The sequence below is a fragment of the Arvicanthis niloticus genome, chromosome 3 (assembly GCF_011762505.2).
Source record: "Arvicanthis niloticus isolate mArvNil1 chromosome 3, mArvNil1.pat.X, whole genome shotgun sequence".
NCBI lineage: Eukaryota > Metazoa > Chordata > Mammalia > Rodentia > Muridae > Arvicanthis > Arvicanthis niloticus.
The window spans coordinates 58769802-58784570 of NC_047660.1; positions in this window are offsets into that span (position 1 = coordinate 58769802).

Sequence of the window (14769 nt, forward strand, 5' to 3'; positions counted from 1 at the left end):
CATGCCCTGACTTCCTTTGATAATAGATTTTGATGAGGAAGTTATCTGAAATAAGCCCTTTCTTCCCCAAGTTTATTTCGGTCATGGTGTTTTATCGCAGCAATAGAAACCCCAGTGAAGACCAGAAGGCGAGCCTTCTAAAAGAAGTCACTCTGTCCACTTGTGCAAGACTGTCATGAGTCCATGCATTCTCTCCTATGTGCCAGCATTGTGTTGGCTCCAGGGTTCAATAGTTCAGGTAATCCAGAGCTCAAACTATAGAGGAAAAGAAAGCGCAGAACAAGTGGTCACGTGACACCAAGGACCGAGCCAGCGAGCTCTGGGGCATCTGTAGATGAAGCTATAGAGGAAGTCTATAGTTGTGGCTATGACTTGACAGAAAATAAAGTAACAAGCCCAAGGCTGAGTTTATATGAGACACCTCAAAATGAGCCCTGAAGCTCCTCCAGGAGGATGCCACCTCAAAGCCATTCCCTGCACTGTCTCCTCATGATTCCCCCCCTCCCCACCCCCTTCTCCATCTAAAGGCGAGTGATTCCCTCTATTTGGTTGTTTCAACATCCATGACACGCTGAAGATGTCCCCTCCTCCTCCTGCAAAGAAGCCATGGCGGCATCTTCAGGGGCTTTTCACGGAGGAATATGCTGTGCTGGCTTCTTCCATCAGCAAAATCTCCTCTTAGGATGCTTTCCAAATCATTCAACCTGATGATGTTACTATGGGCTATCTTTACAGCTCCTCATATCAAACATCTAAAAATAACTTTCCACAATAAAGGCCAGCCTTGGAAAGATCATTTGCCTGATGTATCAGTTTATGCTTACTTTGTGCATTGGGTATCACAACTCTGCCAGCTGGGATGGTGTTTGACAGAAAACACTTGACTTAAAATTAGAGCATTCCAGGACGTTGTAAAGTTGGAAACCATTTAGAGATTGTGCATTCCTTTCACCAATGAGGAAAGTTGGAGGGGGCTGAGTGAATTAGCCAAAGGCATCAGGCTGGTAAGAATTAGCAGCACACGGAGACAGACAGGGTACCAGAGACTCTAGTGCTTTTCTGTGAGCATCACAAAAAGCCTAGCACCGTGTCTGGTACACAGTGGTCCACCACAACACAAATAATGCTGAAGTGAATGAATGCTTGCTGACAGTGTGCTAACCCCGTTCAATGCCTCTGGGCTAGCACATTTGCTCCCCTAATAGTCTCAGGAGGTAGGTAATCTTAGCCTCCATCTAAGGTAAGGAAGAGACTTGGCCTGAGATAAGAGAGAGAGAAAAGGTAGGGGCAAGACTTGAACTCAGATGTCTGCCTAACTGCATCTGTGATGTGTACAATGTTGTTCTGATGGAGAAGGGATGAATACACAACATATTTAACACTGAGAAAACAGGAGAGGACTGGGTAAACCAGTTGGGACCCGCCCCCCAACAGTGAGAAGATATGAACTGAACATGAGTGTGGAATCACAGCTGGCACATGCGCAGTGCAGCGCGAACCCCTGGCCCTACACGCAACATGCAGCCTTGGGGCTAATGGAGACTGTCGTTTACACACAACCTAAATCCCCAAGGCAGTGTAAAATAAGACAGGGTACAGCGTTTCCGTTCTTACCCAGCCTTGTTTTCTTCATAAACACTTTGAATGTTGAGTGTGGGTGCACAGTCACAGTAAGTCCCCTCTGAAAGGGTTAGCTAAATTTGCTTATTTTTTAAGCGCTGGCGGGCATATTATCAGAGGGATTAGCAGGAGCACTGCGTGTTCCGTCAGCGTTCTGATCCTCACGCGACTGCACGTCTCCTGCAGTTGACCTGGGAAGGCCTCTGCTGGCAGGCTGGGATTTTAATGTCTCACATTGCTACCTCTGAGTGCAGCCTAGAAATTAATTATTCCCAGGAAACCTCCTATTTAAAAGCTCTTTTGGACAGAGCTCGTTTTGTTAAACTTGACATGTGTCTATCCAAGGTGACTGCAAAGTGCATTTGCGGGTCTCTGCAGTGCCACCGGGAGTAGCTTTTCTTCCTGGTTAATGGCTGGACCTGGACCTGTGGGATTACACACTTGGTCCCTACAGTGTGCTCTTCAGTGTGGGGGAATGGAGGCACAGGGAGAGTTTGAGGATCCTTCATGGCAGGTTTTTTTTTTTATATATACACTTTTTTTTCTTTTTGTGTCAGGATTCTTTTTTTTAAGTATTAGTGTCTCTGTGTATGCAGTCGTTTCCACGGGGGTATGTGGGGGTCAAAGACAAGTGTCAGGAGTCACCTCTTCTCACTTTGGGTTCCAGGGATCAAACTGATGTCAGGTTTTTGCTGTGAATGATTTTACCCGTTGAACTATCTTGCTGGTCCTTTCACAGTGTCTCAGAGTGACCCCTAGCTATAGTTTGTGTCTGGAATGTCCCCCAGAAGCTCACGTGTGCTTAGTATTACTGAAGATGATGGAACCTGGTTAAGAGTTGGGTATCCTGGGAGGGTTTTATTAAAAGTATATCCACAATATACTTTATACTGGATTGCAAGACTCCAGTCTCCCCCTCCTCATTTTCCTTTTCAAGTCTGGCCATGGGGTGAAAACATTTGATCTGTCACACACTGCTGCCATCATGTGCTGCCTGCCAGAGACCCAAAGCAACTTGGCCACACACGACCCTCTCCTCTTTATAAGTTGATTGTTTTGCATATTTTGTTACAGCAATGGAACGCTAACACATTCTTCTTTGTGGACAGATAAGACAGCATTTATTTCATTTTCCTGCATGGACAAAGCTATGCAGGGCCTCCATTGGTCTAGAGGCACAGAGCAGCTTGTTATAGTTTTAGGACCTGTACTGTAAGTACATAACCTATAATAGCTCTTCCTCTGTGCTCTGTCAGCCTGATGATGTCTGAAAGGCCTCTTATAATTTTTTTGAGACAATAGTATTTAATTTTTCCATTTATTCATTTATTTATTTAACATTCAGATTGTGGCTTCCCCTCCCTCTCCTCCAAGTGCCCCCCCTTTCTACCCTTTCTCCAGTCTTCCCCCCCTTTCTCCTCAATGAAGGGCAGGCATGACTATCAGCCCACCCTGACGTATCAAGTTGCAGTAGGATAAGCTCATCTCTTATTAAAAGAGTTCCAAAGGCAGGTAACAGAGTCAGAGAGAGCCTCTGCTCCAGTTGCTAGGGGACCCATGTGAAGACCAAGCTGCACGTCTGTCACATGTATATAGGAGGACTGGACCTGCCTGTCTGTGAGCCCCTGTGTCGGATAAATGGTTACCCAGAGCACACAAGAATCAGTTCCTGAGATTGGAAATGGTTTCTAGTCAGGATTCAAACAGAGAGCAGAACAATTAATTCCCCCGTGTATCTCTTAATACTCGAAGCTGAATTATAATCCAAGCCACCAGCCTCTATACAAACTGCTAACCTCCATACAAACTGCCAATACTCTTTCCCTCTTAGCAGAAAGACGGAACAATGCCTCCCAGCCCCATCTCAGCCCTGCAGACGTCTAGATGTGCGGATGTGCCAGTGTGCTCTTCTCCACCATCTAGTGGCTAGAGAGAGAAATGCGCTCCAGAGCAACACCAGCCCTGGCTTCCACACCCTGCCTGTAACTAGATAAGCTTACAAGACTGTTAGGTACCCAGCTGGCTCATCACTCTTTTCTTGGTACAGTCTAGGTTAAGAATGGCTTGACAGATTTCACACACCTACTAGGTGATGCTGGATCTTAAATACCAATGGCCTCTTCTATCTGAATACTGACATTCAGGGAGTCCAGGCTAAGGACTGAAGCAATGGCATTCTTCAACACTGTTGCTTAGCTTCCATCAGTGATTCTGAGTCAGGACTGGTTTTGAAACTTCAAGCAAGTGAATTTCTTCTAAGACCTTGTCTAAATTTTGTGATTGAAAAAAAAATGGAAGAAATCAGAAACATTGCTGCTAGCTAAACCCTTGATGCTTTATCTAAAGTAAATGTCACAGAGGCAATAACTGAGCTGGAGATATAGACAGGTCTTACAGACCCACAATAGAACGCTAAAGGACTGACCCTAAGAGCAGCAGGAGAGAACTGCCAACTATAGCCTCATGCAAGGTGAAGGGGAAATAACAAAAGCCGAGGTTCTTAGTCCCAAAACAGCCCTTCAGGAAATTCCATGAAACAGTCTTCTATGGAAAACAGGAGATGTATCTCATAAATAATGAGGTGGGCAGAACCGTGAGGAGACAAGGCGCCATAGCGGAAGAGGGGAGGCTGAACAGAGGCTGGACCTTCCTGGCCGGAAGAAGACAGCATCCGGTACAATGATAAGAAATGGAATATTCAGGTGCTGCTTACAAAATGTCCTTTACATGGAAGGTTAGTGCACTTTACTGTGCTAGACAGCTCTTAAAGTAACCTCACTTTATGTTTTTCTCCTCTCCCTCTTTTTTTTTTCTTCAGGGTGGTGTGTTCACTGAGAAATGAGGAAGCAGGGAGAGATGATCTAGAGGGATTCCTAACAAATAACTATAACATGACATCTCCTGTGGTGGATTAAAAGGATGGAGAGTGTGCATAAATACACATACAACAATACATACTTGCATACATATTGCTCCGTTTCACTAGTAGTGACCTTGAATGTAAGTGTTGGTCACTCAGAATTTAAATATTAATAAGTAACTATTATAATATCAGTTAAAAAAAAAAAACCCGAGTCAGACAGCCTTCAGACCCGGGCTTTGTCTCTAGTTCCTCCATTTGGTGTTGCTTTAACAGTAGAACTCTGAGGGACCCCAGAAGCCCACAGTTTATCTCAGCCTGAAGTCAACTGACTTGTCCCCATGAAGGACAGGAAGGCTGATGTCCCAGAAGCCCACAGGGGGCGAGTGAGTAGAAAAAGTTTATCCCAGCCTGAGGTCAACTGACTCATCCCCATGAAGGACAGGAAGGCTGAGGTAGAGCACAGACACACTGGGAACGATAGGTGGGCGGAGCTGCAAGTGGGCCAGAGTGAGGAGAGAAAACAAGTAGGGAGCTCCTGGGAGCTCCCAAGCCAGCACACCTCTGTCTCATCTGTCCCCCCAGCACCCACACTTTGTCCTCCAGGCCCCAGGAGCGTCTTCCACCCCAGCTCTTGATGGTGCTGTCTTTAATTTCTGCCCGTCTTTCCCTCTCCTCTCCCCAAACCGCCCTCTCCCATCAAGTCTCTCATATGACCTCACTTAGGGAATTTCCTGAGCTCCACTCCTGGCTGTCACTGAAGAACACTCTCTAGATAACTGCACTGTCCTGGGCCAGTGAGGAGCCTGGCAGAATTGTAACAAAGCCATTTTCTTCTACCAACCCTCACACTGCGAATCCCTGAATCCAGATTATATGTGTATATACTCACGTGCCTTTCCCTGGGATACAGTCCTGGCTGTCACTCCAGAACCCCTAAACAGGAGATAAGGGGGAAACATTCTTAGGCAAAGACCCTAGAAGAGTTAGTATTGAAGTAGGCTGAGGTGGCATGGCTGGAACAAGACAGGCGAGAGGTAATTTAGAAAGAAGGTAGAATGTGCCGGCCGCAGCGCAGCCCTGCTGACTGTGAGTGCCCTCCCCTGTTTCCAATGGGAAACAGCTTTGCTACCTTCACATTTTCTTGGGAGGTCAAGCGGACTCTGCACCCATGTGAAAGAAGATGCAAGGTGCTGAAATCTCAGGAGGGCTGCCCCAGCAGCTTTCCTGAGAGTCCATGAACTTTGTCCTTTCCACACACAGTTGGGAAAGGCTGGAGATGAGACTGAAGGCCAGTGGGGGGGTCTAGAACCAGGCTTAGCTCACAACACATACTCAGGTAAGGGTGTTCTAGAGGGAAAAAAACCCCACAATAGTAGCACAGTCTTTGTGTTTTGGCACAAAAGCCAGAAAACAGCACATTTTGGAGAATAAGGTAGGCTTCCTGTGATAGGGAAATAGTCCATACTTGCCCCTGTTTTAGTACCTGAGTGTTGTGTAATGGCTGCAGCTGTCTAAGCGGCAGCGCCCCATGGCACACCGGCCACGGTTGCCCACACTCTGCCAGAGTTCTGGCTCTGAGCTGAAAACAAGTCGCAGAAGACACGCAGAAAGTTCACAGATAACCCTTTTTGCATTCAAACTCCTGACTGGGACACAGGTCAGAAAATGACTTCATCTTTTCTGGATTCTTGCCCAAGGCTGAGCCCTGGCAGCTGCCACGCTGGGCCCTGGTGCTGTTCTGGCTGGACACCAGCTAGGCTCTTCCCTTCTGTCTTGGCTGCTGGCTTCACTCAGGAACAGAGGCCCCTGGATGGTCGTTCCTATGTCTGAGCCATCCTCTGAGCATACAAGGCAGAAGGCACCAACTGTGCCATCTCCTTTGGTTTGCTCTGCTTTGGCATCAGCTCTTTTAGTATGGGTCTTTTGTTTTGTCTTTTCTTTTTCTTTTCCTTTTTCTTTTCCTTTTTCTTTTTGGAGAACTGGCCAAGCAGAGCTTCTGGGGAAAGTGACTTACCAGCATTATCAGATTTCAAGGAACCAGAGTCTTCTGAGCTGGAGGACTTTTGTTTTCTGTAACAACCACAGGCCACTTACTGCTTAGTCACATTTGACAAGTTTAATTCAGACAGTTCCTCAGACACACATGGGTTATGTCAATCCTTGAATTCCCTTAGGTGGTAGAAAGCCTAGGAGTGTCTGCAAGCGAGGTCACGTAATTTGTTCCTGCCTAACTTGTGGAAGCTCCTGAAGGTACCATATGCTGGCAGCACGGTCAAGGGACTCCAGAGTATTTACACATGTGGGGTGAGGCCTACATGACAAACAGGTTCTCTACCCTCCCTGTAACGGTGTGTAATATTCTCAACAGTTGGCTCCCCATGGATTCTGTGTCTTTGAATTCAACCAATCACACACTGCAGAATTTTTTTTTTAAATCTGTTTGTACTGTGTGGTGGTTTGAATATGTGTGGCCCAGGGAGTGGCACTATTAGGAGGCGTGGCCTTGTTGGAGGAGGTGTGGCCTTGGTGTGGGAAGTGTGTCACTGTGGGGACGGGCTTTGGAGCTCTGCCCAGTGTGGGAGAGCCGGTCTTCTCTTGTTTGCCTTTGGAACAAGCTCCTTCAATGTCATGTCTTCCTGCCTGGACGCTGTCATACTTCCTGTCATGATGATAATGGACTGAACCTCAGAACCTGTAAATCAGCCCAGATTAAATGTCGTTCTTCATAAGAGTCACTTTGATCAGGGTATCTCTTCATAGCAATGGAACCCTAACTAAGACATACTGAAACATTTCCATCACCTCCTGTCATTTCTCCTTGACCAACAGTGACCATTCATGTGACATTTACATTGTGTTGCAAATTCCAGGTTGCCTAGAGAAGTCGTCAAGCTTAAGAGAATGCCTGCTGGGTCTATGCACATATGACACCATTTCACCCAAGGAACATTTCAATCTCTGGGTTGTGGTGTGTTTGAGAACCCTAGTACCAACTGTATACACGTATATACAGTAGACTTTCCAAAGAGACTTCTGTCTACTGTACAACATTGCCTAATTTGAACTACAGGATGCACATTTTAGTGCCCTTCATGACCATTTACAGGAGCCCCTACTGTCATTGCTATTACTGCTGTTACTGATATTTTACAGCGAAGGAACTCAACAACTGTAGATTCAGGGGTTTTAGGTCCTCAGCATGTTCCGGGTTAGACTCAGACGTTTCTGAGCCTGAATCCTAAATTTGAGTAGCTGAGCACTTAGCTCCTACGTCAGTCTCACTGTTTGTCAGCTTAATTGTTTAATTTCGTCCCTTGTCTTAAGTTCTTTTTTTCATTTCTTTTTGTTTTTTTTGTCTTCTAGTTTCTTAAGATGGATTCTAACTCGCATTTAAATTTTTCTATTATACTAAAGACAGTGTTTAAAGCTATTTTCTCTAAATACAATGTTTTGTGCATAGTGTAGGTCTGCTGTGATGACCCTCGGTGTGTGTGTGTGTGTGTGTGCACGTGTCACTGCCAGAAGATGGGTTGGATACCCTGGAGTCACTGTGTGGGTGCTGGGAACCAAATCCTGGTCCTTTGCATGAGTAGCTGGTGCTCTTAACTGCTGAGCCATCTTTCTCTTGCTTGCTTGCTTGCTTGCTTGCTTGCTTGCTTAAGTAACACACTTTCAGCCTTGGCTTCCTGTTTGCTCAGGAACATTTAATGATCGTACTTTGTTTTCTAAATATAGAACTTTTATATGAGTCATCTGTTTGGAAGGAGAGTGGGAAGAGGCTGATGAGTCTAAACTCTACTTTCTTAAACTCTGAAATGTCCTTCATCATCAAATTTCTGAATGGATTTTTACAAATGCTATAGCTATAAATTTATCTTTTGAAAGATGAAAAGCAAGAAAAAGTTATATATTTTTAACTTTGTGATGCAAATTTCATACATATTTTTGCAAAATATATATGAAAAAATATATATGGAAAAAAGTAAGACTGCCTTAAGAGTCTATTTTTGACTATTTGATACGGAAAGCCTTCATTACATCTGTGCTCTGTCAAGTTCTGTTTACATTTCTGTTGCTCCCTGTGTTTGGGCCTGTGTTGTTGGTATAGACGAGTGCTTTGATTTATTTAAATGACATGTTGAACATGCAGTAGGTCTGTGGGCCATCAGGGATTGCAAATAAAATGTACAATGAGGCACATGATGTGTGAGAGGGAATTTATGTATCAACGTGCAGGGCTCAGAGGTGCCCAGGTAGCAGGTTACTAACTGCTGTTTCTGGGTCTGTCTCTGAGGGTGTTGTTTAAACAGTGAACTGAGCGAAGGCGGTCATCTCTCCCTAGTATGATGAGCACTGTCCAATCAATCACGGGCCAAGTCAAGACAAAGGGGCACAAGGTAGAGTGACTTTGGTGAAGACAAGACAGCAGCAACAAAACTCACAGTGATCAAGAGGGTAGAAGGAAGCCAGGCAGCTGGACCACTCTGGGCCTGCCCTTGGGCTTGGGACTTCTAGTTCTTGGCCCTGTGGACTAGGGACAGCATTTGGAGTGGTGCTGGCTTCCCTGTTCTCAGACTTTAGGGTGTGGACTGAGCACATCACCATTTTTCCTGGTTCTCTAGCTTACAGATAGGAGATCCTGGAACCCGGTAGCTTTCCCAATAGTACCAGCCAGTCTCTCCAAGTAAATCTCCTTCTCTCTGTCTGTGCAGAAATACACAAACTCTATGTCTATATTCCGACGATCCTGTTCCTCTGGAGACTCCAAACCCAAAGAAAGGAGATTTCCATACTGTTTGTTGAGGATGAGGGCCACCTACACTCCCCTGAGTATAAATGGGATGGACTGAAGCTGACCGACATTCGTGCCTTCTGGTCAGCAGGACAGGTTCAATAGTAGAAGGCACACACATTTCACAGTGGCATGGCTACAGTCTGCAAGTGCGAATCCCATCAAAGTTGGGATGAAGAACTGAAGTATCAGGCACTGGGCACCTGTAGAGCCAAAGGAACGAACCAGCTATTGTTCTACACATGCCATGGTATACCTTGCAAACAAGAGTGAAAAAAACCAAGCATGAAATGGTACAAACTGCATGCCTTCATTTGTGTAAATTACAGACCATCCATAAGATGTTAGATAATGGATATAGGATAGCAGTGCCCTCTAGTGGTGAGTTATGAGCGGGGGTGGGGGTGGGGCGCAGAAGGAAGCTTCTGGAATCTGTTTCTTAATCTAAATGGTAGCACATAGGTTTGCAGGCTGGGGAAATCAAGGGAGCTGAACACTAGCGAGATATGAATGTTTCTGCATATGTAATAACCCACGAATATTTTGTTCTTTGTTTTTAATCATCATTTAAAATCTAATATAGAGCTGTGCACAGGATTCACCACGAAGCAGAAACTGCCATGATTCGTCTTCTTACAAGGTACATTCAAATCTCAGAGGAAACTTCAGGCACTGTGCTCATTTCTCTGAGAAGCCATACGGTTTCCTTTTCTGGGCTGCTCAGTGGGCGGGAGGACTGTAACCCCATTTTATAGAGTAAGAAAATGAAACTCAAGGGCTAGAGATGGTTCAGTGGTTCAAAGCACTGGCTGCTCTCCCAGAGGACCAGGCTTTGAATCCCAGTATCCACATGGTGACTCACAACTATCTGTGACTCCAGTGTCAGGGACCTGACAGGCTTTTCTGTCCTCTGGGCACCAGGCATGCATATGCTGCAAGACGTACAGGCAGACCAAACACCCATACACACACTCAATCAAACAATACTTTAAAAAAACAAGTGAAAATGAGCCCAGCCTGGAATCCATCTGCGGGTGCATCTTCTGGTTCTACTCTCTCTGACTAAAGGCAGCAGCCCTCAGCACCACCTTGGTAGACCATCCAAAGACCAGGGTCCGTGCTTTCCTGCTAGAGCCCCAAGTCACAGGAAGCCTGTGACTCTGCCTTTTAGTTTTTCTTCGTGAAGTACAAAGATGATCTATCTTCTCCCAAGACATTTTACATGAATTGCTTAGACTGACTTCAAAACTCACATTACGCCTCAGTGTCCCTCCATCCAACTGCGAGCTTTCCTTGTTCCTTGGTTTAGCTTCACTGCTCTGTGTCATAAGCCTGGTACTGCCACAGTGTCATCTCATGGCCAAATTTCTTCTATAAGAGCATTTACTCTGAAGCATTAGCACTTGGGGTGCTTAAAACAACAACAGTAACTCGTACTGTGTGGTCTACCCAGTTCAAATATACGTGTGCCTGTGTGTGTATGTGCATGTGTGCGTGTGCGTGCATGTGTGTGCATGCATGTACATGTGGGGTATGTGTGTGCATGTGTGCGTGTGTGTGTGCGTGTGTGTGTGTGTGTGTGTGCACACGTATGTGTGTTTTCCTTTGTTTGAGACAAGGTTCCATTCTGTAACCCAGACTGACCTTAAACTCAGGGCATTTTTTTTTGCCTCAGTCTCTTGAGAGCTGGGATTATAGGTGTGTGCCACCATATTCAGCTTTCAATTTAGTAATCTTATGGCTTTGTTTGGGGCATGGAGGAGAGGCCTGGTAAAGGGAGAGGAGGAACAAGAGAGAGAGAGTGGGGTGGTGCTTAGATGAGCAAAGGACAATGCTAGTGTTCATAAAACGTCGTAACAAAACCCGTAACTTTGTATGCTAACTTTAAAAATTAATTAATAAAACACTTATTCAAAGGAGCATGTTTCCAAGAAGCTTTGGCTCAAACTAGAATAAAGCTGAAGTGTACTCTGAGACCCTCATCATGGGAAGGGAAAACATCTTTAGGGTGGTCCAAAGGCCATGGCTGAATGTTAAATTCAGCTCTGGGCTTTCTGGAAGAGAGTTATAAATCTCCTTTGATAACAGGAAGTAGGTCAGTTATTAAAAGGAGACAGTTTTTCAGTTGCAGATTATGCCAAGAAAGTCTTCTGGAGGTCCCGAAGGGAGGGCACCTGGTAGGTGAGATGAAGCCGGAAATACCACTGACAGGAGAACCTCACAAACTCTGCAGCCTCGAGTTTTTATTTTTAGAAAATAAGTTCAAAGAGGAAAAAAATTCAGAAGACTAATGGAGGAAAGAGGTTTGGGATTACAAGAGAGGCCCAGGTAATGCGGGCTGGGAGCAGATCAGCCCCTGAACCTGCCCTGATTCAAGGTGCCTGGAGTCACAGGTATGGGCAAACCGTTCACTTTCTATGTCAAGTGTTCCTACCATGGAGAGTGGACAGGCCAGGGCTCTCCAGCGTCCTCCCGTAAAGCAAAATACACGATGACAATCTATCAACTTCTATCTGTGCTATCACCCAAACAGGAGAAATGAAATGTGCACGCTTCTGTGTCCCTAGGGCAGAGGTGGAGTTAAAATGCTCCCACTGTCTTCCTTGCTGCCCTGGTCTGGAGGAGTAGCTCGCTGTTCTGCGTGTGGTCCTCAAGTCTGTCAGGAAGGGTATTTCTTGGAAGATCCCAGTGTATTGTGTGAGTTAGCACAGAATTACGAAATTGGATTGCAAAGAATGTGACCTTTCACTATGAGCTGCAGTCACACAGTATTTTGTCCTTTCTCTATTTTGAAAGGACACACACTTACTCATTAAAGTTATCAGAGGCACAGAACTTGAGGATGAATTCAAGGAGGACCCTATTTTTCAAATAGTCACGCTCTTGGGGCCGTGGGATGGTTTAGGGGTTAAAAGTGCTGGCTGCTCACACAGAGGACAGGGTTTGAGTCCCAGGGCCAACGCAGTGACTGCAACCATCTCTACCTCCAGTTCCGCGGGAATCAATGCCTTCTCAAGGTCTCCATGGGCACCAGGCATACACGTGGTGCATAGACATACATACCGGCAAAATGCCTGTGCACATAGAATAAATAACAAAAGTGAAAAATGTTTTTTTTCTTCTCCAGTGATGATGATTGTTGTAATGACCCTAAGACTGTGGGGTTTGAGCATGGAGGAATGCAAATGTGTCTACATGGGCATGTGTGCTCACAAGCCCAGAACCTGGGAGATGGAGGGTATCTCTTTTTGATGTCTTGCTTTGGTTTCTCCAAATTGAAAAATCCCCTCCAATGTGGAGGAAGAAGATCTGTGCAACTCTGGTTGCTCGTGGTTCTTCAAAGCTCAGGCAGCTAAGGAAGCTGCAAGAATCATACAGGCCCTGTGCAAGGTTACAAACACAGGGAGACCTTGCTGGAAGGAGACTATCTAAGGACCCAATTGCCTACAAGTTGTGCAGGGTGCCCCACATGGGCAGAGCCAGCCATCGTGATTGAGGATGTAAAGGGAAGACCCCAGCTCCACACAATCCCTTTCTAGGTCACACTTCCAGTGACCTAAAACCTCCTATGAGGCTCCATACCTGTAAGGTTCCACCATTTCCCAATGGTCCTATGCTGAACACCAAGATTTTAATACAAGGCTTGTTGGAATCCAACAAGCACCCACTATATAAGGACTCATCCTGCCTCCTGTCCCCCACCTAACCTTGGCCTATAACCCCTCATATTTGTCACCACCAAAGCTCATGCCCATGTAAGGCAGTTATGACAGGAGAGTGATGTAGTACTGAGTAGGGAGAGGACATGCAGAGCTGAAGGAGAGACAGGACCACACTCCTATCCAAAGACACCCTGGCTATGAGCCTGCAAGGAGCGATCCATCCGGGTGAATGGCATTGATGATGCTGATGAGATACTTCATCAGTGACTCCATGGCTTACTCAGTCCAATTGATCTTTTCCCAGGGACAGATTCACATAAAATCTGCACCTAGATTCTATCAGCTGTCAAACCAGTGCCAATGCCTTGAACTTATAACCTCAACCAGTAGGAGACTTAAAATTCCCACCGAAACCAACGGTACTTACCCATAAACCTTTGGGACAAATACAACAGCCCCAAGATGTAGGAGTAACAGGAGGAGTCACACAGATGGCATCTTCTGACCGCTGTGTTGTCTTGTGATCCACACAGATGCTCTACAGCTGACGCTCGCCCTTATGTACACAGGCTCTGCTGCAAACTGTCAGCACCTGTGCCTCTGGTCCTAGAGACAGTCAACCTACCTCCTATGTGACATAGAGTCTGTCTCTGTGTGCCAGGTGTGACCCAGGAGCAAGGTGTCTCTACTGTATTCTCAGAAAAAACTTTGTAAAGCAGCTTTCCTGAAAGGCTCGTGCTATGGGTAGGGGACCCCAAGCCTGGCCTTTAGCTCCTGATGCTGACAAGCCTTATGAAGCAGCCCCTGGTCACAGATTCTCTCTATCCTCTTCTCAGTCCAGAAGAAGCCCAGGGACTTCTCCCTTTGAGGCACAGTGTGATGTGACCTTCTCTTTGACGGACTGGGAGTGAATGTCACACCCTAACCTGCCATGTGCTCTTCCCTTACTCCCCCTTCTCCTCTGTGCTCTGATTCACATTCTCCTACCCAAACTGGAGGAAAGAGAACAGGAGTGATGGAGACAAGGAGAGTGAAGAGAGCAAGAACACAGTATTTCTTATCACCACCATGATTCTTAAGCCAAGTCAGTTTGCCAGCATCTCCAACAACTTTAACCCCTGACCTACGGCTATCGGATGAAGCTGCCACTCGCTTGTTGGCTTAGTTTTATACGACACTTCTGATAGCAGGACTATTTGCATGTGAGATTCTGAAGCGGAAGCATTGGCCTCAGAAGGCATAGTACATTACATAGTATGTTCACAGATGTTACATTAGTCAACTAATGTAACAGCCAGCTACACAACCAGAGCCACACACACACATGCACACACTTGCATGTATGTGTGTATGCACGTGTGCACATAAAAATAGATCCTATTTAAAAGACCAATCTTGATTTGCCAGGCGAGTGAAGAAAGGGAATGTGCTGTTTTTATTACAATAAACAACTTTTCAGGACCTCTAGCATAGCTGGAGGAATTTTGTGGAATGGTTTAAGGCTTGACTCAAGCTAAGTGGACAGACTTCAGCCATTTTAGAACATGGCACAGGCTGAGGGAGGGGTATATTTTGTACCTGTGCTGATGTAGTGGCTTCCCATGATTCTCCAGGACCCAGCTACCATCTCTACTTGCAAGACTGTCTCAAGGCTTCCTGGTGGACCACACCACAGCGTCTTCAGTTATACTATATTCTTCTCTTCTGTAGAGTTGCTTGTGATTGACCAACCATAGCCTAACCTCGAAAATAGGGGAAAAGCTCTGTAAAAGGAGTTGTTCTGTGTGCTCTCCTCCCATTGTGATAAACACTGACCAAGAGAACTCAGAGAA